Source organism: Antechinus flavipes, chromosome 5 (genome assembly GCF_016432865.1).
Source record: "Antechinus flavipes isolate AdamAnt ecotype Samford, QLD, Australia chromosome 5, AdamAnt_v2, whole genome shotgun sequence".
In the NCBI taxonomy this organism is placed as follows: domain Eukaryota; kingdom Metazoa; phylum Chordata; class Mammalia; order Dasyuromorphia; family Dasyuridae; genus Antechinus; species Antechinus flavipes.
The window spans coordinates 32914684-32938900 of NC_067402.1; positions in this window are offsets into that span (position 1 = coordinate 32914684).

Consider the following 24217-nt stretch of genomic DNA (forward strand, 5'->3'; position numbering starts at 1 on the left):
CAACCATCACAGCCAAACATTGCTACCAGAAAAACCATAGCTTCAACTATACAGACCTTTGTAGACAATGTGGCATTGTCTACTTTTTAGTATTCTGTCTAGATTTACCATAGCTCTCCATCTAAGCAGCAAGTGTCTTTTAATTTCATGGCTGCAGTTGCCATCAGCAATGATCTTTGAACCTAAGAATATATGATCTGACACTACTACCATTTCTTCCCTCCTAAAAAGTGATGAGAGCAGTTGCCAAAATCTTAGGGTTAGTTTTTGTGTTTGCTGTTAAAACTTCAATCCAACTTTTTCCACTTTCTTTTTCATCCTCATCAAGAGGGTTCTTAATTTTTGACTTTCTGTCATGAGAGTAGCTACATATTTTAGTTTACTGATATTTTTATTGACATCCTTAATTCTGCCTTTTGATCACCTAGTCTGGAATTTTGTATTATGTACTCTCTGAAGGATTTAAATAAATAAATAATGCAGCCTTCTTGAATTCCTTTTCCAGTCTTAAACCAATCGATTTCTTCATGTTTGGTTCTAACTTTTGTTTTTTGACCCACATAAAGGTTCCTTGGGATAACTATGGTGATCTGGTAAACCCATCTCTTCAAGAACTTGCCATTTTGGTGGGGGGAGGTAAAAAAAAAAAAAGGAGGTATCCACAGTGTCAAATGATTTAGTGTTGTCAAAGAAGCAGACAGAAGTAGATATATTCCTTGAACTTCCTTGTTTTCCCCATAGTCCAGAGAATGTTGGCAATTTAGTTTCTATTTCTTCCACCTCTTCCAAAATTATCTTGCTCTTCTAAAATCTCAGTTTGCATATCGCTGAAGCCTTTCAGAATCTTAAACATAAACTGGCTGTTGTGTGAAATGAACTCAATTGTTCGTGATTTGAACCTTCTTTGGCATTAACTTGCTTTAGGATGGAATGGAAATTGATCTTTTCCAATCCAGTGGTCAATGTTTAGTTTTCACAACTTGCTGGCATACTGAGTGTATCATTTTAATAGCATAATCTATTAGGATTTTAAGTGGCTTAATTGGAAGTCCATCACTTTTGCTAACCTTATTGTTAACAATGCTTATCTACTTGACTTCATTTTCCAGGATGTCTAGTTCTAGTTCAGTGAACCACACCATTGTGATTATCAGTGATAAGATCTTTTTTGTATTTCTCGTTCTCTTGCCACTTCTTCTCAATCTGTGGTGTGTTTTCTTAGTCATTTTTGCCTTTTATCATGCTCAGTTGTGCATGAATCATTCCCTTGATATATTCTTAAACAGATGTATTATTTTCCTATTCTATTGTTTTCTTTTATATTTTTGTATTGATCATTTAGGAATTCAGCATTCATATGAGTCTATTTTCTTTTTCCTTGACTTTTTCTTTTCTTTCTTTCTAGCTATCTGAAAAGCTTTATTTGCCACCATTCATTTGCACAAGTTGTACCCCTTCTTATGATTTCCTATCTTAACTTTCTCACTTCTACTTTTGAAAAACCATATCATGTTTCACCCAAGAGGGTGAACATGTGTGTCTCAAGAAGGTGCAATAGAATTATAACATAATATATTTCTCTGAATTGAGAAGGTTGTCTTCTTGGTCTTTGTCAGATATCCTATCCCTCACTTTTACCTGCTCTGCCCCTCAATACCTAATAACACAAAAGTATTGTCATCTAGTATCTATGATATTATAGTCATAAGTCACATTGTACCAAGAATGGTCAGCAGCTAGATGACTCTGTAGATTGAGCGCCAGGCCTAGAATCAGGAATACCTGAGTTCAAATTCTATCTCAGACACTCACTAACTGTGTGGTATCAGGCAAGTCACTTAGCCTCTATGAACCACTCCAGTATCTTTGCCAAGCAAACTCCAAACAGAGTCATAAAGATTTGGACATGACTAAACAACTGGATAAGAACAAACCCAGAATGATCACTAAGAAACATAACAGTGTAAAAGGACTCAATTCAATAGAAACCCATTGTGTGGTGTTTTTCTCATTTGAGTAGCTGACCATGTTGCTTTCCCCAGCAAATGACAACATGAATGACTGAGTAAATACTTTTCTGCTTAACTATGACAATGCTTCCATAGTGACCTTTAGTACTGAGCACATTTACTCGAAAGCAAAAAATGTTAACATGCTTTAGAAGTCTTCAAGATATTATTTTACTATTTATTAGTCATCAAGCAATTATAAAGTAACTGCTACTTGCCAGGCACTGTGTGATGTTTTGGAGTTTCAAAGACAGGAAAAACCTTGGTCACCTTTTTAAGGAGTTCACAGTTTAATGTGTGAAATTACATGCATATTGCTGCATAAGAAAAAGCTATATGTAAGATAAATTTGAAATATTCAACAGAAGGAAGATACTTCCTGAAGTATTACACAGAATTGGGAAAAGTTTCCCATGGAAGGTAGGATTTTAGCTGAGACTTGAAGGAAGTCAAGGAGGGCAAGAGATTTCTGTGTAATTTCATTGTGGGGAGAATACTTTGGCTCTTATTACTCACTATTTCCAATTGCCAAGTTTACATCCCAAAGTTCACTGTGCTTTGAGGAATGGTAAAAGCCTGACAAGATGTCAGAGGCAGGATGATCTGCATTTTAAAGGTAAAAGAGAAAAGCAATTGAGATTACAGCAGTTCCTAATTGTGGAGAGTGGATTTATAAGTATCAGGCTATGCCATATAGAATTAACTGGGAACCCCTTCTCATGGAGAGGATAGCAGCAGGTAGTTTTCTTCTTAAATTGCTTTTTATTTTTCCAAATACATGTAAAGATAGTTTTCAACATTCACCTTTGCAAAACCTTATGTTCAAAATTTTTCTCCTTTCCTCTCCCCTGTACTTTCATCCCCTAGATAGCAAGCAATTCAATATAGGTTAAACATGTGCAATTGTTCTAAACATATTTCCATATTCATCATGTTGCACAAGAAAAAAAATAAGTTTAAAAGGTGAAAGAAAAAAAGAGCAAAAAACAAAGAAATAATGAAAAAAGTGGAAAATATTATGCTTTGATCCACATTCAGTCTCCATAGTTCTCTCTTTGGATATGGATAGCTCTTTCCTTCACAACACTATTGGAATTGCCTTGAATAACCTCTTTGCTGAAAAGAGCCACGTCTGTCACAGTTGATCATCTTAATCTTAATATGAGCAGATGATTTTCAATCCACATGTTTCTACATCTTGGATTGAAAGTTAATATGGTAGCACATAGATAGCTTAAAGTCAGGAAGACTTGGGTTCCAATTCCACTTCAGATTTTTCAAAAATCTTTGCCCATGGGCAAAGAATTTTTCCTTCTCTGGCTCTTATTTTCCTCATCCAAAAAGAGAGGTGGCAGAGGTTGGATTCAATTACCTCTAAAATTCCTTCTGGCTCTAAAATCTATAATCCTATGATTTATCATGCTTTAATCTATTATCCTTGAACTTTATTAAGTGTTGATGGATAATAAACTCTGCTACTTCCCTGTTGGAATTTTTTCATGAAACATATCATTAATTGACTTGTTTATTAATTGGCTGTGCTTCATGCTCTTTGAAAGAAAATAGCTTAATCAATATGTGGATATTTTTCAGAATTACACGAGGACACACACTAGAGACTTACTGTTACATATATAGTTATGTTTTTCTATTCTACTATATATGTACAAATAGCCATTCTATTTGCTATTTAAGTTCAGAAAATAAAAATTGCCTATAAAAAGAGGGGGAAACTGATTATAGTAAGATACCTCTAGAGAGATTGCACAGAATTTTCATTATTGCTATGGACTAATGATGTTAGATAAAGTTCTTATTCCATATAGGTGATATGCTTTGAGCTACATTAATAAATCCATGGAATAGCCACGTGTTTGAAGTAACAAATTGTACTGTATAGAATATTCTGTATTTAGCAGTTAGCAATTTAAAAATCAGTTAAAGAAAAAAAAACAACTTGGATAAGGTAAAAGCTTTTCTAGGCATTCTGCATACTTTATGGAGATCTGGTTGGACTATATCTATAGTATTGTGTCCAGTATTCTGCATGGCATTTAGAAAGGACATTGACAAGACAAAGTATACAGAGATTGACAACTAGTGAAGAGTCTTCAGTTAAGCCCATGGATAGATAATTTAGGGAAACTGGAGAAAAGATTTCTGAGAGACATAATAATCGTATTGAATATATGAAATATTATTGTGTGGAAAAGATTAATCATATTTTGCTTGGCTTCAAGGGAAAGAATTAAGAACAAGGAGATAACAAAGGGGAAAATTTAGCTTTAACCCCAGGAAAAAATTCCTGACAGCAAGAAATATCTCCAAAATGGACGAGGATGCCTTAAGTGGTCCTGGATCTTCAAACCTAAATCTTCAGTCTGAGGCTGGAATTATTATTGGAATTATGGGGAATGTTATAAAAGTAAGATAAACATTGGACTAAACGGTTACTGAGATTCCTTCTGATCTGGAAATTCTGTGATTCTGAGTTCCTTTCAAAACTATCTACCTGCTTCTTGACTTTGATGAGCTCAACAATTCTGTCTGTACTGGCATCCACATTAAATTGTGTTCAATGTGTGTTGCTGTTTTTTTATCTTGGTTACATTTTATTCTCTTGACCCTTCTTTTAAAATTCAATATCTTATCTTATTTTTCCCAATTCTTTTTTTCCCCACATTTTGAGTTCCAAATTCTCTTACTGGCTTCTTCCCTTAAAATCAAATGATTTGATATAATTATGCATATATAGTCATGCAAAACACATTTTCATGTTAGGCATGCTGTGGAAGAAAACACAGACCAAAAAAAAAGAAAAATAAAGTAAAGAAAAGGTATCTTCAATCTATATTCATATGCCACCAGTTCTTTCTCTGGAAATGGACAGCACCTTTCATTATAAACCCTTCAGAATGTCTTAGATCATTGTACTGCTGAAAATAACTAAGTTACTTAAATTGATCATCATATAATATTTTTACTATATATAATATTTTCCTGAGTCTGTTCATTTCACTTTTAGTCAGTTCATGTATGTCTTGCCAAGTTTTTCTAAGAGCATCTAGCTAGTCATTTTGTCAAATGATTATTGGAAGAATTCTATGATTTATTCAAAAGCCATCAATAAAGTGCCTATTATGTTCAAAAGACAATTTTTTGTACTGCAAAAGACATAGACATAATTCATTCTGAAGTTAATATTTGGATATTATAGGCAAAACAGCTTTATTTTTCATTAACAAACTTAAGGAAGGATTTTGTAAAAAGTCCTTCATCCCACAGAAATGAGATTCATATAACTTATACAATGCATTGGTAAAATGGTCATATCTAAAAGACCTGCAGAATTTTCCCTACAAAATTCACAATAATTATTTATCTGACCTTTGTCCAATACCAACAGTGACAATGAAATGTCTGGCAGTATCCTGCATGGGGGAGGAAAAAAAGTATGTGTCAACTCTCAATAAGTATCTCAAATCTATTGACTATGGAGTCTCCTGATATCACCATATGGAAGATAACAAAGAAAAGTTTAAAAGTTTGTGTCAATGACAGTGGCTTGAAATAGAAGCATCAATACCTATCTTTTTTGGGAATCTTTGTGCTAGCATCTCAGATAGCTTGATGCACAACCCAGTGAACAAGACAATGAACTTACCCAAGAGAGCACAAAGACAGGACTCATTTGGCGGTTTGGCAGTTGCTAGAGCCTTTTTACTCTTTTAGCTCAAATGCCCTGGCTCCCTAATTAACATTTTCTAATTCCAGGAACACTCTAACTTCTGGAAAGGAAGGAGAATGAAATGCTTTATCCTTTCTTAAGTTAGATCTGTAGAAAGCTTCTAACAGCTCCTATCACTATCCCTATGCAATCTTGATTCTTTCCAGGCAGAGTTTCAACCCTGTGTGGATGCCTTGTTCTGTTTCCATGAACATTCAATTCAATTTGATAAGCCTTCATTAAACACTGCATGTGCATATCCATGAGAGAACCATATTTTACTAAAAAGAACCTTATTCTGTAATAACCCAAAGCTTGGCACACCATCATGAAATGCCTTAATTAGAAAAGCAATTGTTACCATTTCTACCTGATACAGAAACTTCAATTACAGTACACAATAAGCATCCTGAGGTCATAGTCCATTTCTAAGTGCATCTCCAAGAACCAGTAAGTCAATCAACATTTATTAATCACCTACTATATGTCTGAATGGGGGCAGGTAGGTGGCACAGTGGATAGAGCACCAGTTCTAGACTCAGAAAGATCTAAGTTCAAATCTGATCTTATATACTAGCTGTATGAACTGGCCAAGTCACTTAAACCCTATTTATATCAGCATTGCAGCTATAAAATGGGCGCACACTGGGGAAGAAAATGGAAAACCACTCCTATAACTTTGTCAATAAAATTCCATGCATAAATCCTGAGGTTAACTAAAGTTAGAATAACTGAGCAATAATAATAATAAAATGTCTGGAACAAGTGCTAGGGATACTAAAAGTGCTAAAAGACAGTCCCTAACCTTGAGGAAGTTACAAGTTAATGGAAGCATCTAATAGAATGTTTTACATGTACTATTCTATAAAGTTTATTGAACTGAATTAAATTTCATTCCATCTGTTGCACATTAAATAGTTCTTCACCATTTCTACCTGAAAAATTCAAGCTTCTTTTTAAATAATAGCTTTTTATTTTCAAAATACATACAAAGATAATTTTCAACACTCACCCTTGCAAAATCTTGTTTCAAATCTTTTTTCCTTCCTTACCCTGCACTTTCATCTTCTAGACAGCAAGTAATTCAGTATGTTAAACATGCACAATTCTTCATACATATTTCCACAATTATTATGCTGCACAAGAAAAATCAGATCAGAAAGGAAAAACAGAAATAAAAAAGAAGCAAGCAAACAACAAAATGGTGAAAATACTATGTTATGAGCCACATTCAGTCTCCATAGTTCTCTTTCTGAATAAATTGGCTCTCTCTATCGCAAATTTTTTGAAACTGACCTGAATTGCTTCACTGTTGAAAAGAGACAAGTCCATCGCAGTCGATCATCACATAATCTTGTTGTTGCTGTATAAAATATTTTCTTGGTTCTTTCACTTCACTCAGCATTTGTTCACGTAAGTCTCTCTAGGCTTTTCTGAAATCATCCTATTTACTGTTTCGTATAGAATAATAACATTCCATTGCATTCATATACCATAACTTATTCAGCCATTCCCTAACTGATAGGCAAACATTCAATTTCTAGTTCCTTGCCATGACAAAAAGGGCTGCTACAAACATTTTTGCATATGTGGTTCCTTTTTCCCTTTTAATGGTTTCTTTGGAATATAGACTTAGTAGAGGCACTGCTGGATCAAAGGCTATACACAGTTTGATAGCCTTTTAGCCATAATTCCAAACTGCTCTCCAGAATGGTTGGATCAGTTCACAATTCCACCAGCAATGTATTAGTGTCCCAGTTTTCCCACATCCACTCCAACATTCATCGTTATCTTTTCCTGTCATCTTAGCCAATCTGACAGGTGTGTAATCATACCTAAGAATTGTCTTACTTTGCATTTCTCTAATCAATAGTGAAAATTCAAACTTCTTAAGCTTGAATTGATGGACTAACATAGAGGAAGATTCAATATATAGAGCCCTATATCTGGGCTCAAGAACCTGAGTTCAAATTTAACTTATGTCAGTTTCCTTCTCTGTAAAGTGAAAATAATAATAGCACCCTCTTTCCAAGGTTATGAGGAGAATAAAATGAGACAACACATTTGCTGTAAAACACTTTGCAAATTTATTAAGTGCTATATAAATGCTAGCTGTTATCTTTCATAGTATTATGATGTCTTTTTCTACAAACATACAGTCTCATGAATTAACCATATCCCTGTGACTATAACTTAAATGTGCTTCTCCCTACCAGCAAAATTCTGCTTTTTTTGAATCCCTCCCATTCTTGAGGGCCCCATATCAGATGTCCCCACTTCCATCAAATCTTTTCTTGGAGTCCTTGGTGTATGTAATTTCCCCCTTATTGCATTTTTCCAGGAATTTTCCTCATAGCTATCACGTTTCAGTCTATTTTTACAAGTTATTCACATATTTTTACAAATTTTCCCCATAGGTATCTTATTTCTTATATTTAAAAAAAAGTTCTCTGAGGACAAAAGTGTATTTTTGTCTCTGGTCTCCTACACACCTATCCCACTGTGTTGTAAATAGTATCAATTTTTTTCTCAATTAATGTTAAAATGTTGTCCATTACAATTACAATTATTGGAGCATATAGTATAAGGAACAGTTGAGTAGGAATCTAAGGGCCTGGATTTACATCCAAGCTCTGTCACTTACTTATCTGAGTGACTTTAGGCTAATCTGTTACCATCTTTGGAACAGTGTTTCCTGATCTGTTAAATGAAGTCTCTACCAATGACTAAATCTGATTAGCTCTGATGCTATATCAATATCCATGTCAATAAACATTAATTATTTTGTGCCAAGAACAGTGCTAAGCAGAGGGTACAAATAAAAAAAAAAGGAACAGTTCTCCTTCTCAAGCATACAACTACATCAGATGGTGCTTTGCAATGTATAAAGTAAGTACTTTCCTCACAACTCCCTAACTTGAGTAACACCCATATTTTGATCTCTAATTTACTCTTATTAATCCAAATGTCAGGGAAGAGAGAGACTTGTCCACAGTCACATAGACAGCAACCCCCGGAGTTGGAATTCAAAGAATTACAGAATACCAGAGCTGGGAAGAGATCCCAGAGGCCATATAGTCCAAGCCGAAGCTGAATGAGAATCCACTCAATAATAAGCACTAGAGGTAATAAGCCTTTGTTTGATTGTGATGTGCAGGTCTCTTGACTCCAAGTCTAGCACTCATTCTATTACACTATCCCACCTCTCTAAAAAGCCTAAATAGATAGAAATGAAGAAAAGAGGCCAGTGATTCTGAATATATGTGTTTTTCTCTACTATTTCTATTGTTTTGATGTGAATTCAACTCTGTCCCTCTACAATTCTGCATTAGATCATTTCTATCCTTGTAAATTATCTATGGAGGAAGCGGTGAACATTACCACATGGACTTTAGCAAATGTCTCTATTAGAGGAATCAATATGGAATGACTTCAAGCTTCTACCATTATCACGTTTTTTAAAAATTCTTATTGGTGGTCTTTATCACAGACTGTATTCCATAATAGACATGTCTACAACCATAGTTCAAGAAAGTCTTAATAATACCATCAGTTTCATCTCTCTCTTTTCCCTATCCCTACCCCCAAATAATACAGCCTACTGTAATATATATATATATATATATATATATATATATATATATATATATATATATATATATATGGAACCATAATCATCACCAAAATAAAATGAATTAAATCTTCTCTCCCACCCACAAGTGTAAACTTTCTTGTTACATACTAAAGAACACATAGACAAGTGTTTTTGAAATAGAAACATTTTACATGCACAATGTTTTCTCTTGTATTGCCTTGACAGATGAAACGTGTTTTCAGGAGAATATGTTGGTGTTGCTAACAAATGTTTACAGGATAGAGATGATGATTAAAATGGTTCTTACTACAATCAAGATTTTTTTTAGACTGATAAGACAACTAAGTATTTTCCAAGTGTTTTTACTTACTATCCTGACTATAGAAAAACTCTTATTTAAACCCTACCAAAAGCATATAAACATTTTGAAACCTTATGCCCTGAAAATCTGGTTACTGTTTTAAAAAACTTATATTATTCCTTTGCAATGTTTCATTCATCTGTGCAGATTTGGCCAAATAAAAATACACACATTTTTCTGTGCATATAATTTCTTTTTCAAAAAAAAGTGTTTAAAAGAATAGTACAAAGACACAATGTTTGTAGAGCCAAAATAAATTATTTCATAAGTAAACACTGAAAAAATAGTTTGTAGAGCATGCAAAGATTATTTTATAGGCCATTTATAAACTCAGTAAAAATTATTTAAGGTGAAATAATTGTCTCAGTATAATCATTTATTGTCCTTGAAAGGAATCAGAGTTGAAACGGACTTGCGAAGATCCTGTGTGCACAATGGGTGCTCGGTAAATGATATAGAAATAGAGATTGGTTGTATTTCCATAGTCCAGTTCTAGTGAGAAGGATAAGAGTGATAAGTAATTAACTTTCAACTTCAATAATCTAAGATTGAAACAGTAAAGTGCTTAATGGGATTTGTAAGTATATGTTATGTAGAGTGAATCAATGAATGAAAAGCATTTATTAAGAGCTTACTCTTTTTCCAACCACTGTGCTAAATGCTAGAGATACAAATATGTCTGATTGGCTTTAGCTTCACCCCAGGTATTTTCTGCCCTGCTAGCATGTGCATGAACATAAGACTCCCCCATTAATATTACCATTTTTCTTTCCTTGCTTTGAGAACTATAATCAAATAAACAACACAATTGTCTTGGGGGAAAAATTGTCAGTTGAAAATTCATGCCTCATGGATCCAATCACTACCTTTGAAATATTCTGCCTTTCCTGGCCATCAGTTCCGTGTGTGTGTGTGTGTGTGTGTGTGTGTGTGTGTGTGTATGTGTGTGTATGTATACTCTCCTCAATTAGAATGTAAGATTCTTGAGGGTAAGGACTATCTTAGTTATAGTTATGTTCAAGTTCTGTCTTTCCATCTCCTTTCCCTTAATGCTAGAAATATAGATAAGTAAATAATTTTGTGACTGACATTATCAATATCTTGACATTATCTGGATGCACAGCCAAAGTTTCAAGGGAACTGTCCAACGTCCTGAAGATATGGAAAACTAAGACCTATCCCTTCCCAGGAGGAGCTTACATTCTAGGCAGAGAACATATTCTTAAAAAGAAAAATTACTATGCAGAGCATCATATGCTATATCAAACCAGATAAGAAATGTTGGTAAAATGGAAAGAAAACTATACTTATAGTTAAAGCATATTATTTCTAGTTCTGGTTCTGCTACTATATAGCTATATTTCATGAAAAAGCCACTTCTATTCCCTGGGTTTTAGTTTTTCGATCTCTATATTGAGAAGGACTAGATTATTTAATGTTCTGAATATTATGAAAAGCTATTGAGGAGCAGAGGGTGGGACAAAGGTTGAAATAGGAAATTTTCACAAGAGAAACAAGAAAAGACTGAATTTGGACAAATTGATTCACATGAGACTAAAAGAGGAGGAGGGAGGCTCCAGACAAAAGAAGAGATATAAAGATGTTGATTGATGATTGATTTTAATGTGCATGATAAAGGAAATCTAATCATTAAGAATATGGTGAGGGATTGAAGCTCAGTAGATGAGACCAGTCTAGATAGATATTGGAGTTAGGTGCATGGAGACAGTGTTTAAAATCATGAGATAAAGAGAATGCTGACAGAAAAGAGCCAAATATTGAAATTTGCATTATACCCATCTGGGAATAGGAGAAAAAAACGTGATTCTGTGAAGGTAAAAAAAATCTAAGAAATTATAGAAAAGCAAGGTACTGTGGTGTCACAAAAACAAAGGGAAGAGAACATTTCAGCAGTCATACAAAGGCTAGAGAGAAAGACTGTTGTATTGTTCATTTGATCTTAAGTGCTGTTAGAGAGCAAACTAAGTATAATAAAATACTAGATGAGTAGAAAATGGATGCTCATGGGAAAAGGGTCGGGACATTCAATTGTAAGGAAGTAGCATGAGCAAAGACATAGAAATAAGAATTATTATACCATAATAAAGAGGTTGTTGACCTTTCTGCTGACAATTTGGTAAGTAGGATTCCTCCCATACTTTGAATGTTAGTTTCTTTATCTTTAAAATGTTCATGAGATTATTTTTAATTTTTTTTATTGAACTAAATACAAAATAAGAAAGAACAGGATAGAAAAAGTAAGAAAACTGAAATAAAAAAAAATTGTCATGTATTCAGCATAACACTGAGGAGAATCCAAAATATGTAATGATAAATTTATATTTCAAAAATATATAAAGTAAGGCATTATATTTATGTGTCCATCTTGTCTTTGTTTCCTTGTAGGTTATTCATTTGTTCTCTGCTGAGCACTTTTTACTTTATTCTTTTTTCCTCCTTTCATCCATCCCCTCTTTCCCCAAGCAGGCTAAAATTACGTGCAGAAATATTTATATGTACATATATATTCACACCTCCCACATATATCTATATGCAACATACATCTATATGCATACATCTACACATACACACATACATTTAATCATACGCAAACATATCTCTAAAATAATATTAATATGGCTGATATATAATGTAGATTTCTCTCCTGATTAAATCTTGGTTTGACTTTGTCTAAAATCAATAATTAATAGTCCTACATTTTTTTCTAATAAATTCTACTCCTGATCCTTGTTGTAGTGTTTGTGTATCTATTACTTCTTACCCCTGCTAACTCTTCTACTTTAATCCTGCTCCATAACTTGGCTTGTTATTACTTAACCTCTCCCAATCAATGGATTCCTCCTTTGTTTTCTCTCCTCAGCACTCCATTCCCTCTTTATCTCATTCTCATTAATCTCCACACCTTTTCCTACTTTTGTTAATCTAAACACCCTTTGGTACTCCACTTTATTCTATGCTACCCTTTATCCCTTTCCCATTAATCTACATACCTTGTTTCACTGCCATAAATCTACATATGTATACATGTGTGTGTACACACATATTGTTCTCTAACCTGTTTGCAATTTGAGTAGTTTTTCAGAACTATAAGCTCTCCTTCCCCCCTCCAATATCTCTCTGTTAGTCATTCCTCTGCATCTCGTTTTTATAACATAATTAACCATTTTTACCTTTTCCTAGTTTTATTTTTAGAATCAGATCATACTAAACTCTGTCCCAATCTTTCTTTTGAGCTACCCAATTATTGATGTCAATTTTAAATTTATGGTATACATTTCCATGTAAAAACATAAATGATTTGTTCATGCTGAGTTCCTTGAAATTAATCTTTAATATTGGCTCTTATATATTAAATTTTCTATTAAGTTCAGATTTCAGGAAAGTTCTGAAAATCTGGAAGTTCATTGAATGTCCATTTTTTCATTCAATATTATGGATAATTTTGTGGGATATTTTTATCATTGGCTGAGTGGCTTTGATTGTTGGTATATATTATTCTAGGACCTGTGGTCTTTTATCATGCCTATTGATAAATCTTGCTAAAATTGTAGGTCCAGCATATTTGAATTGTTTTATTTATTTGTTTCTTAGTTTGTTCATTTTTTTTCTTGCAAAACTTTCTTTTTGAGCTTGGGGTTTCAAAATTTGGCAATAATATTTCTATTTGTTTTCCACAAAGGATTTCTTTGAGGTAGTGATTGGAAGATCTTTTCTATTTTTGCTTTCCCCTTATGTTCTATTATTCCAGGACAATTTTCTTTATTGCATTATTATGTAAAGGTTCTTTTTTTGGTCACAGTTTTCAGATAGTCAGATTTTTCTTATATTTTTTCTTGTTGATCTTTTCTCAAGACCTGTTGATTTTCTTATGTTCCACATTCTTTTCTATTTTTTTCATTCCTTATATTTTGGTTTGTTATTTCTTTGTCTAATACCATCACTGGCTTCTCCTTGCCCAAATATGATTTTCAAAGAATTGTTTTCTTCTTTAAGACTCTGTACCTTTTTTTCTAGTTGGTAACCTTTTTTTTTTTTATAGTTTTTCCTCAATCTCTCTCACTTGATTTTAGTGTCTTTTTCAGTTCTTCTATAAATTCCTCCTGGACAGATTGCTATTTAAAGTTACTCTTTTAGATAGAAGCCTTTTTTACTTCACTGTCCTCCTCTGAAGATGAACCTCAGCCTTCCCTATTCCTATAGTAAGTTTCTATGGTTGGGTTCTTTCTTCTTTGTCTGTTCCCTGTTTTAAAATGAAAAGTATTTGTATAAGCAACTCTAATCCTGGGTTTTAGGGGATTGGTGCCTCTATCTTCACTTCAGCTCTCCACTCTGACCTGGAACCCCAAACCAAAAGCTCTTCCCTCCTGCAAGAGCCTGCAGTGAAAAGGCTGCCCCACTACTTCTGCACTTGCTGGATGTGCTGGTTCCCTCTTGCCCAGGACCCTATCTCAATAGTTCATTCAAACCTAGTATTCCTAATCAACAGAGGTTTCCTCAGTTTTTGCAGACTGAGACTCCTGACTCCTGATACAGACCAGGAGGTGAAAGTTTCTTTGATCCCGCTTGGGTTTCTGTCCTAGCTAACCCCAGGGTAACTTACTTGTTATTTCTATTGTGCTAGCCTGGAGAAGTTTACACTCCCATACTGGAAGCTTTCTTTTGGTTTGGTTAGGATTTGGTTTGGTTTGTAGAATACAAGGAACCCTGTTCTGGCCCAAGTTTTTCTTGTTTTCCATTGATCTATGTTTGCCCTGCGGACCAAATTTGTTCTGTTTGTGAGGGAAATCTGAAAAGCTTGAAATTTTCTGAACTACTCTGCCATATTTCCAGAAACCTTCCCACTATGAGATATAATTTTAAATGTTCTACACAAACAAAGGTAATGCAGTTAAATTTGGAAGAAAACTGGAAGAAATTTTTACAACAAATTTATCTGATAAATGTCTCATCTCTCAAATAATTGAGCCAAATTTGTAAAAAAAGAAAGATAGAAAGAAAAATAAAAACAAATATATGATCAAATGATATTGAGGCAGTTTTCAAAAGAAAAATCAAAACTATCAATACACACATGAAAAAATATTATAAATCACTATTTATTAGAGACATGCAAATTAAAACAATTTTGAGATACCACCTTGCATCCACCAGATTGACTAACATGACAGACAAAGAAAACAACAAATGCTAGATGAGATGTGGGGGAAATAGGACCTGGATGCATTGTTGGTATAGTTATGAATTAGTCCAAACATTGAGAGAATCATTTTGAACTATGCCCAATAAACTATAGAACTGTGCATGCCCTTTGATCCAACAATACCACTACTACTTTTGTATCCCAAAAAAAGATCAAAGAAAAGGGGGAAGATATCTTTGTACAAAAATTCTTATAAGAGCCCTTTTGTTTTGTTAAAGAATTAGAAATTGAGGGGATGCCCATAAATTGAAGTATTGCTAAGCAAGTTGTGGTACGTAATCATGATCAAATGTATTTAGACTATAAGAAACAATGAGCAAAGAAATTTCAGAAAAAAACCTGGGAAGTCTTATATAAACTGATGCAAATAAGTGAATAGAACCAAAAAAAAATTGCATATAGTAATAGGAATATTGTAATGATTGATTGTGAAAGACTTAGCTAATCTCATCAAGATATATTCCAGAACAATTCTAAAGGATCCATTATGAAAAATGTTATCTACTTTCAGAGAGAATACTAATAAACTTTGAGTGTAGATGGAAGCAGTTTTCTTTTTACTTTATTTTTTCTTGGATAGTGTGTGTGTGTGTGTGTGTGTATACCATGACTAATATGAAAATATGTTTTTCATGATTTCATCTCTATAATTGATACTATATTGCTTATTTTCTCAAGGGGTGGGGAAAAAAAGGGAGAGAAAATTTGCAACTTAATTTTTATCCTGAGGCAGTTGGGATTAAATGACTTGCCCAGGGTCACACAGCTAGGAAGTGTTAAGTGTCTGAGATCAGATTTGAACTCAGGTCCTCCTGACTTCAGGGCTGATGCTCTATCTACCAGCTAGGTGGAAAGGGCAACTAGGGCAACTCATTTTAAAAAAAATGTTAATTTTACACACAATTGGGAAATAATAATAAATAAATATATATATTTTTAAAAGTCTGTAAGAAAGATAGATGTAAACAGAACCTATTCAGTCATTGAGAGCTACATGCAGTGAAGGCTTGAACTGAGGTTAATCATTTTCACACACAACTACTTAATCCCACAGTTAACAATTAGCAACTATAATTAGGCAATAGATTTCACACATCCAGCTAATTATCCAATTTCAAGAGAAGTAACCTAGATGCTCTCACCATGACCACAAAAATAATCCATTTCACTTTCCTCAGTGATGGAGGTTTTAGAGAAAAAAACTTTGGACACAGTTTACATTTGCCTAATGACTTAATATGTCTCTAAATTGTGTTCCTCCTTGAATTTTCTGTAGAATCTAAGACTGTTGAATACTCCCTCTGTTTTTTTTTTCCTCTCTACTACCCTGTTCTGTTCCAATTAGTTCATATCAGCAAACATTTCTTAAGTACTTACTATTAGCAGGACTGTGTGCTCTTCCTACTGTTAAGTCATTGGCTAATTCTCCTCAAGCTCCAATACTACTACTTTTTCTCCTTTTAGTCTCCCAAACGTAGTCATTGCCTAGCGTCTTATCACTATTCTCTTTTTTGGTAATCTTATCCACTCTCATGCTGTCAAATATTATATGTGGAGGACACCCAAATCTATATTTCTAACTCCAAAATCTTTTATGGGATCTAGTGATACATGTTTCAACTTCTATTGAGCAATACATCAGATCTCCTAATGAAATATCAAATTGGCAATGACTATAGTAATATTGAGGAGTCAAGATATATATGGAATCATTGGTCATCATTGCGGTATGTGACTGGATGTTAATTAAGAATTTCTCATGGATGATCTATGAAAATAGCAGTTGACACTAGAAGATTTGCTTGAATCCATTAAGTGGCATTGTACATACCCAGAAAAGTGATGTCAAGTGATTGAAGAAGGGGTAAATGCTATAAAAATTTGGCTTAACAGCCCAAATATGTCCCATCTTCCAAAGAAAATAGGTTATTTGCCAAGGCAGAATTGAAAGTTAGCAGTAAGAATTGCAAGTGAATAAGGATCAATACTTCAGCAAATATTATGAGATTGAGGAATGCATCCAGTGATCAGAGTACTGTTTCTGAGTGCTAAACAACAATCTGCAAAATACCAATTGATATTACTTCCATAGGAGAAGAAAGAAAAGCTGTAAAGAATTTTTTTTACAGATTATTTGAAAGAATGAAATTTGAATTTGGGGGCATAATGTTTAAGATCAAGATTTAAGGTAAAATGTTTAAGATGAAAAATAGGCTCTTGACCATGAAGTAACTGCATGTAATAAACTGAGATTTGTAATTTGTTTAAGAACACATTTACAATTGAATCTTTTTCAAGAAAACATATAGAAAATTTAAAATGTGTAAATCACAAAAAATGTATTGTCCAAAAATGATTAGTGAAAAATAAAAAAAAATAGTGATACTAACAATTTTTGTGACCACACACTTTATAATTTATTACTTGTTTAAAAGGGGAAAGACTTTTAGTTAATCAAGTTCCAATGTCATCTATTTGATCTAATTTTTGTTGTTAAAAGTTGTCTTTATTCACAATCAACTGCATCATTTCTGGTTTTTTAATCTAGTTTCTTCAGTTTACTTAATTTTGTACAAAAATTTCATGGTTCTCCAATTTCTTCATATTTGTCATCCTTAAAGTACAGAAATCTTCTATAACATTCATGTGCCACAATTTATTTCAATCATTGCCCAATCATTAAGTCCAAACTTTGTTTTTAAGGTTTTCCAATTATTGTAGTGCTGCTGTGAACATTTTCACATAGATAATACTGAATAGTTGCCTTGGGATTTGTAGAGGGATGCAGTAGTGGGATTGCTAAATCAAAGAGAATAAATAAATAATTTGTCGTTTTATATGTTTGTATTTTTTTCCAAATGATAGGACTAATTTACAGATCTGACAGCATTGGATTTACCTGTCTCTTTTCCCTAATTTTGTCAACACTGATCTTTTTGAAACCATATTTGTATATTTAGATGGAAGGTGATATCACAGAGTGGTTTTCATTTTAATTTTTCTAATTATTAAAAGTTTTGAAAACTTTGTCATATGGTTGCTGATCATTTATGTGTCTTCTTTTTTAAAGCTACTTCTTCATATTTTAAACACTTATTTCTTGGAGAAAGGCCCTTATTCTCAAAGATTTATATCAATACCTTATAGAATTTGGATGTCAGACTCTATCAAAGATTTTTAATGTAAAAACTCTGTACCACCTCTTTTTCCTATGCTAAACAAGATAGTTTTTTATATATGAAAAAATTAACTTTTAGGAATTTAAATTATTTGTCTTTTTCAGTTTGTCTCTATATTTTACATATCAATTTGGTTGCAGAATAGCATTTGTATATATGTTTATATAATTTCCATCAACATATTTTGGAACAAATTTTAGTGTTATTTAATGATTTTTAAATTTATTGTGGTGTGCTTCATAAGTCTCTGGTTTAAAGTTATTTTCTGTCAAACTGCTAACCAAGTTTTCCTTTCATTAAGAAATTGTTACTTTTAAAATAATTTCTGTTCTTGGTTTTATTAAATACTCAGAGATTAAATATCTCTATTGAATCCATTCTACTAGTCTTTATTTCCTATTTTTCAATCTAATATCAAATAGTTTTTAACAATTATTACTTTATGATATTATTTAAGATTCAACAATTCCTCTTCTTTTTATTTTTGAAAGTTACATACCTTGATATTTTTAATCTATAGTTTTATCATATGCATTTCATAATTATTTTGTCCAATTATATGAGAAATTCCTTTAGTATTTTGATTGGCATGGCATTAAATCCTGATATTTATTTCAGCAAATATATCTATGGATTAGTACCTTCCATGAATAAATATTGATTCTCTAGAGTCATTTTTCTTTAGTCTTCTTAACAATACATAGCAATACTGAAGATTTGTGTATTCATTTCTTAATCATTTTATTGTATGACTTTTTGTTAATTTTCTAAGAAAACTTTCATATTATCTATAAATAAACATAGCTTGGCCCTCTTTTGCCAGTATTCATTACCTTAATTTCTAAATATATAAATATAGTTAACATTCAAAAGACAATGTCAGATAATAATGGTGACAGTCCTCATCTTTGCCTCATCCCATCATATTATTGGAAACCTTTCAATGTTTCTCCAATACAAATAATGAATTTCCATTTATTACTAGCAAACAAATAGAGTAGTGGATCATTCCAATAGGCTAGGTTCACAAGACACAATAGTCAATGACTATATTAATCTAATGTTTGATAAACTCAAAGATTTCAGCTTCTGAAATAAGAACTCACTATTTGACAAAAATTGCTGAAAAAATTGTAAAAAAGTATAGCAGAAACTAGGCATTAACCAACACCTAATGTCCTATACCAAGATAAGGTCAAAATGGGTTCATGATTAGACATAAAGGGTGATACCATAAGCAAATTAGGAGAACAAGAGATAGTCAACTTCTAAGATCTGTAAAGAAGGAAGAAATTTATGGCAAAAGAAAAACTAGAGAATATTATGAAATGCAAAATGGATCATTTTGATTATATTACATTAAAAACTGTTTGTACAAACAAAACCAATGCAGCCAAGATTAGAAGGGAAGAGAAAACTGGGGAAAAATTGTATTTATTTGCATTTCAACTTCTTATATTTATTTTGTGTATATTTACATATGTACTTGTTGTCTCCCTAAATGTGAATTCTTTGAGAACAGAGATTATTTCGTTCTTATAATTTATGTCACCAGCACCTAGAACAATGCCTAATACCTAGTAAAGCTTAAAAAAATTCTTTTGTTTGATTTCCCCACACTGCCTTCCTTTCCTGTTATAGATCCTATGTGATATTTACGAATTTCCAATGTATTTTTGCATTCTACTTAATATTTTATATTGACATTCATTAATTATTTGGCTTCATAGATTTTTTTTTCTAGATATAGTCATTTACAACTTTCAAAACAGCCATATTTTCCCAAAGAGGAAAAAATAATATAGTACCATCTTACCCTATACATACCTCTATTTTTAAAACAGTCTATTGAGCATTGGGATAAGTCATTCTTTGAATTTTTTTAAGAGATCATGGACAAATCCATGTGTTCTCCATGGCCTTTTTACCTTCAATGTGGAATTCATTCATAGACTATTCAATCTTTTAAAATATATTATAGTTTATTTTCTACATCTATCTTAATTTGATATTTTCTATATTTCACATTTTAAAATCAATTATCCATTTCATTTGTTTTGTTTTTTTTTTCATTTTCCTGGCATAGTGTGGTATAAAATATTATTTAATAATTTTGTGTTTTCACTATTTGCCATTATTTCCCTCTTCTTTTTTTTTTTTTTTGACTACTTGATTCCATCATTTCCTATTTTTGGTTACTGCAGCTAATTGCTTATTGAATTTTAAAAACTTCTCTTTGTTCACTAATTCAACAGTTGTTGTATTTTTAATTTTTGATACTGATAATTTTGCTTTGATTTTAGCAATATCTATCTTGCTTTGTTTGAATGTAGTAATTGGATGATTTTTCTGTTCTTTTTCTTCAAACTCAGCTCATCACTTCTTATTTCTCCCTTCTTTTGACAAAATAAGTGTGTACTTTGGATAACTGCTTCAAATTTAACTCATAAATTGTAGAATATTATGTTGTTAATGTCATTTTGATAAAATTTTAATATGATAATACCATTGCTAACCATGTTCATTTGTCTCAATTTAGTTCTACATCTTTCTGTTTGATGACATGTAGTCTATAGAAGTAATATAGGTTTTATTCATTTTAAAAGACATGATTTATGTTATAGTGAACAGCTAGCTGGTATAGTGTATAAGATGTCAGACCTATAATCAAGAAGATTCATCTGAACTCAGATACTTACTAGCTGTGTGACCCTGGGCAACTTGACCCCATTTACTTTAGTTTTCTCATCAGTAAAATGAGTTGGAGAACAAAATGGCAAAGCACCCCAGTATCTCTGTCAACTCCAAACAAGGTTACAAAGAGTTGGACACGACTGAAATGACTTGAACAAAGTAATGTTGTAAAGTACAATCACATTATATAAATGCTTCAAATATGTGAATAAAAAGTAAATTTTCTAATAAACTTTTGGTTATTTCAATAAATTTATAAAATCGAATTTTCCATTATTCTTTAAGATTCTAACAATTTTATCCTAACTTTCTGTTAAATAACAATAATGATAATGTCAGCATACCTTAAAGCTTATAAAATGTCATATAGACATTATTTTATTTAATTCTCAATACAGTCTCGGTGAAGTTAATGTTGTTTTCATCCTCATTTTAAAGTTGAGTAAACTAAGGTTCAAAGAGTTTGAATGACTTGCTAGAAATATGATTGTGCAAGACAAAATTTGGCCTTTGAGATCATGTCCAGACCTCTCTTCACTACAATATGTTTGATTTAACATATATTAAAAACTAAGGATTGCCCTTTCCCATGCCAGTGGATATTTTTTCTATCTAGATCCTTTTCTAAGTCAGTCTCTTTTTCCTTAAGATGACTTTATTGTGCCATATGCTGCCTATATATTTAATATATTTTGCTGATAATGGTTTTAATCATCATGATATATCTGTCATGCTTCTCTCTCTCAATGGTTTCTCTTTTGAAATCAGATTTATCCAAAATTATGATTGAAATTCCTGAATTTGTAGTCATCCTTTAATATACTTATATATGTTTTTCAAACATCTAATTTTGAACCTATGCTTATCTTATGTTTTAATTTTATTTCTTGTAAATAAGATATTGGATCTTGATTCATTATCTATTTTGAAGTAATTGTTCCCTTTTCATAGAAAATAAAACATATATATTCAAGGTTATAATTATTAATTTTTAATGTAACACTCAGACATAATCTTTTTTTTTCTTGTTAATTAAACATAAACTAGTTGTAAATAATCTCACTGAGGTTAGGATCTATCACACTCTTGCCTTTATATAGTAGGTCCTAATGAATACTTATTGGAATATTGAGGAACTTGACCATGTACCTCCTCATTTAGTCTAAACTCAGTTAAAAATAATGTGTCCAAACACTCATCCCTTAATTCTCATAACCATAATCCTAGTTTCTGGATTAGTTTCCTCTACCCTCCCTTATTCTATTTGTGACCTTTAATTTTCAGTGAAAGCAATTTTACTGGAGTGCATTTGTTAGGTCAAAAATATTTGTTGTCTCGATTTTCCCCTATGGTATATATCCAAATGACCTGTGCAAAGGCATGGAGATGAGTGACAGAAATTTAAACTCAGGAAGAAAGATATATAATTCCACTGATATATTCATCAAGTAAATCTCATCAGGTTTAAGAAATGTCTGTGGAATAGAACTTGTATTTTCCATCTCTCCTTTTTGTGTTTATTTTCCCCATTCATGTATAAGTGACTTAGGAGCAAATACAATGTTGCTTGCTTGTATTTGTATCCCCATTCCTTAACATACGATCTGGCACTTAATATGTACTTCATAAAAACTCCAATATGTCTAGTAAGCTAGCTATAATCCTATGATTCAATATTCAATTCCAACACATAGTTATTTGGCAATTATTATATACTGGACTAGGTGCTAGAGATATGGAAAGAAAAGGTTTTATTCTACTTGGCAGAAACAACATTTTCATAAATAAACAATGGATAGATAGAGAGAGAGAGATGATAGATTGATAGATAGATAGATTGATAGATAAAAGACAAAATAATATGGGGACACTGGCTACTGGGGAGAATTAGAAAAAGGTCTTGTATAGGAGATGGCAATATGGGCTAAGCCTTGAAGATAGCTGTGTCTTCCAAGATGACAAAATGAGAAGGAAGTCTACAGTAGCCATGCAAACCAAAAACTTCAAACACATGGAGATGGGAAATGAAAGAGTAAGTATAATGAGAATGGAGTATGCCAGATTGGTTAGAATGTGGGATAAATGAAAAAAAAAAAACAGAATACAAAATCCAACAGGAATGATTGATTGGGGCCTAACTAGTAAAAATGAAGCAATAGAAGGAAGACAAAACTACTCAATTTTATTTTTTTTTCTTCCTGAAGACCAAGAAAAATGGTCTTCAGTCAACAAAATAAGCATAGTTTGTAAGAAATTAAACTATAGTTTTACTAAGGAGATGGAAAAAAGTACTTGCATTCTTAATGAGTTTAAGTCACCAGGTCTGGAGAATTACCTCCCACAATGCAAGGAAAAAACATGGACATATGATTACCCCACAATAGAGAAGAAACTGATTGGTGACTTTGATTCTTGGCAAAATTTTAGATCACATTTTCAAAGAGTTTCTACGTGAACACTTAGAAATGAAAGTGTTATTCACTATGGGCCAGCATGAGTTACTCTAGCAGAAGTCCTAAAACAAAACAAAACAAAAAACCTCATCCCCTTTTAATTTTTTTTATTAGGCTAGCAGATCAGATATGCCAGTGACACAATGGATCTGGCTTTCATCAAGGCTTTTGATGTCTTTCAGATTTCTTAGTGTATATGGTTCAGAAAATAAATGTATTCGATTTGGACCTGGCTGAAGAAAATAAAAGAAGGATCATTGGAGATTGATATTTTGGACTTTTGGCTATTTGAAATAGCCAAAGGCTCTGCCCTTGGGTCTATTCCACCTGATTCATCATTATCACTCAAACCCATCTCAGTGGACTGCATTATGAGAAATATTATTTAGTATTTATGTACAAAGTCAAAAATGAGTAACATGCAGTAAGATATTCAGCTATTTGTAGAATAAAACATATATGTCTTTATTTGATGTTGATAACGATGATAGTTGGTGTAGTTATAGGAAAGATGATGTCTGGACCTGGAATTTCTTTGGTTTGATATAGGAACTCCCAGTACCTAACTGCCCACCAGTTCTTCATGTACTATATTTCTCTCTGTTACCAGTACCAGCCAAGACCCTTAGGACCATGGATGCAGTTATCCCTTCCACATCACATATGTTAAAAGCATGGCACCCCTGAAATCTGGAAAAATTCTCACAAGACTGGTTCTTCCTTCATACCAGAGAAGAAGTCTGAATTATATGATATTAAAAGACAAAATACATTGATATTTTGTAATGCCATACATATATCAAAATTGTAATGAGGAAGTCGCAATGTAGAAGGGATAACCCCTCACTTCCCCAATCATAGTACTATCATGTGGGGGATTGTGACCATGCTACTTAATATTCAACAGAGTAGTCTCTTTCTCTTTCTCTTTCTGAAACCAATATTTGTCATCTAGACTCTAGATTCTGGAGTAGCATC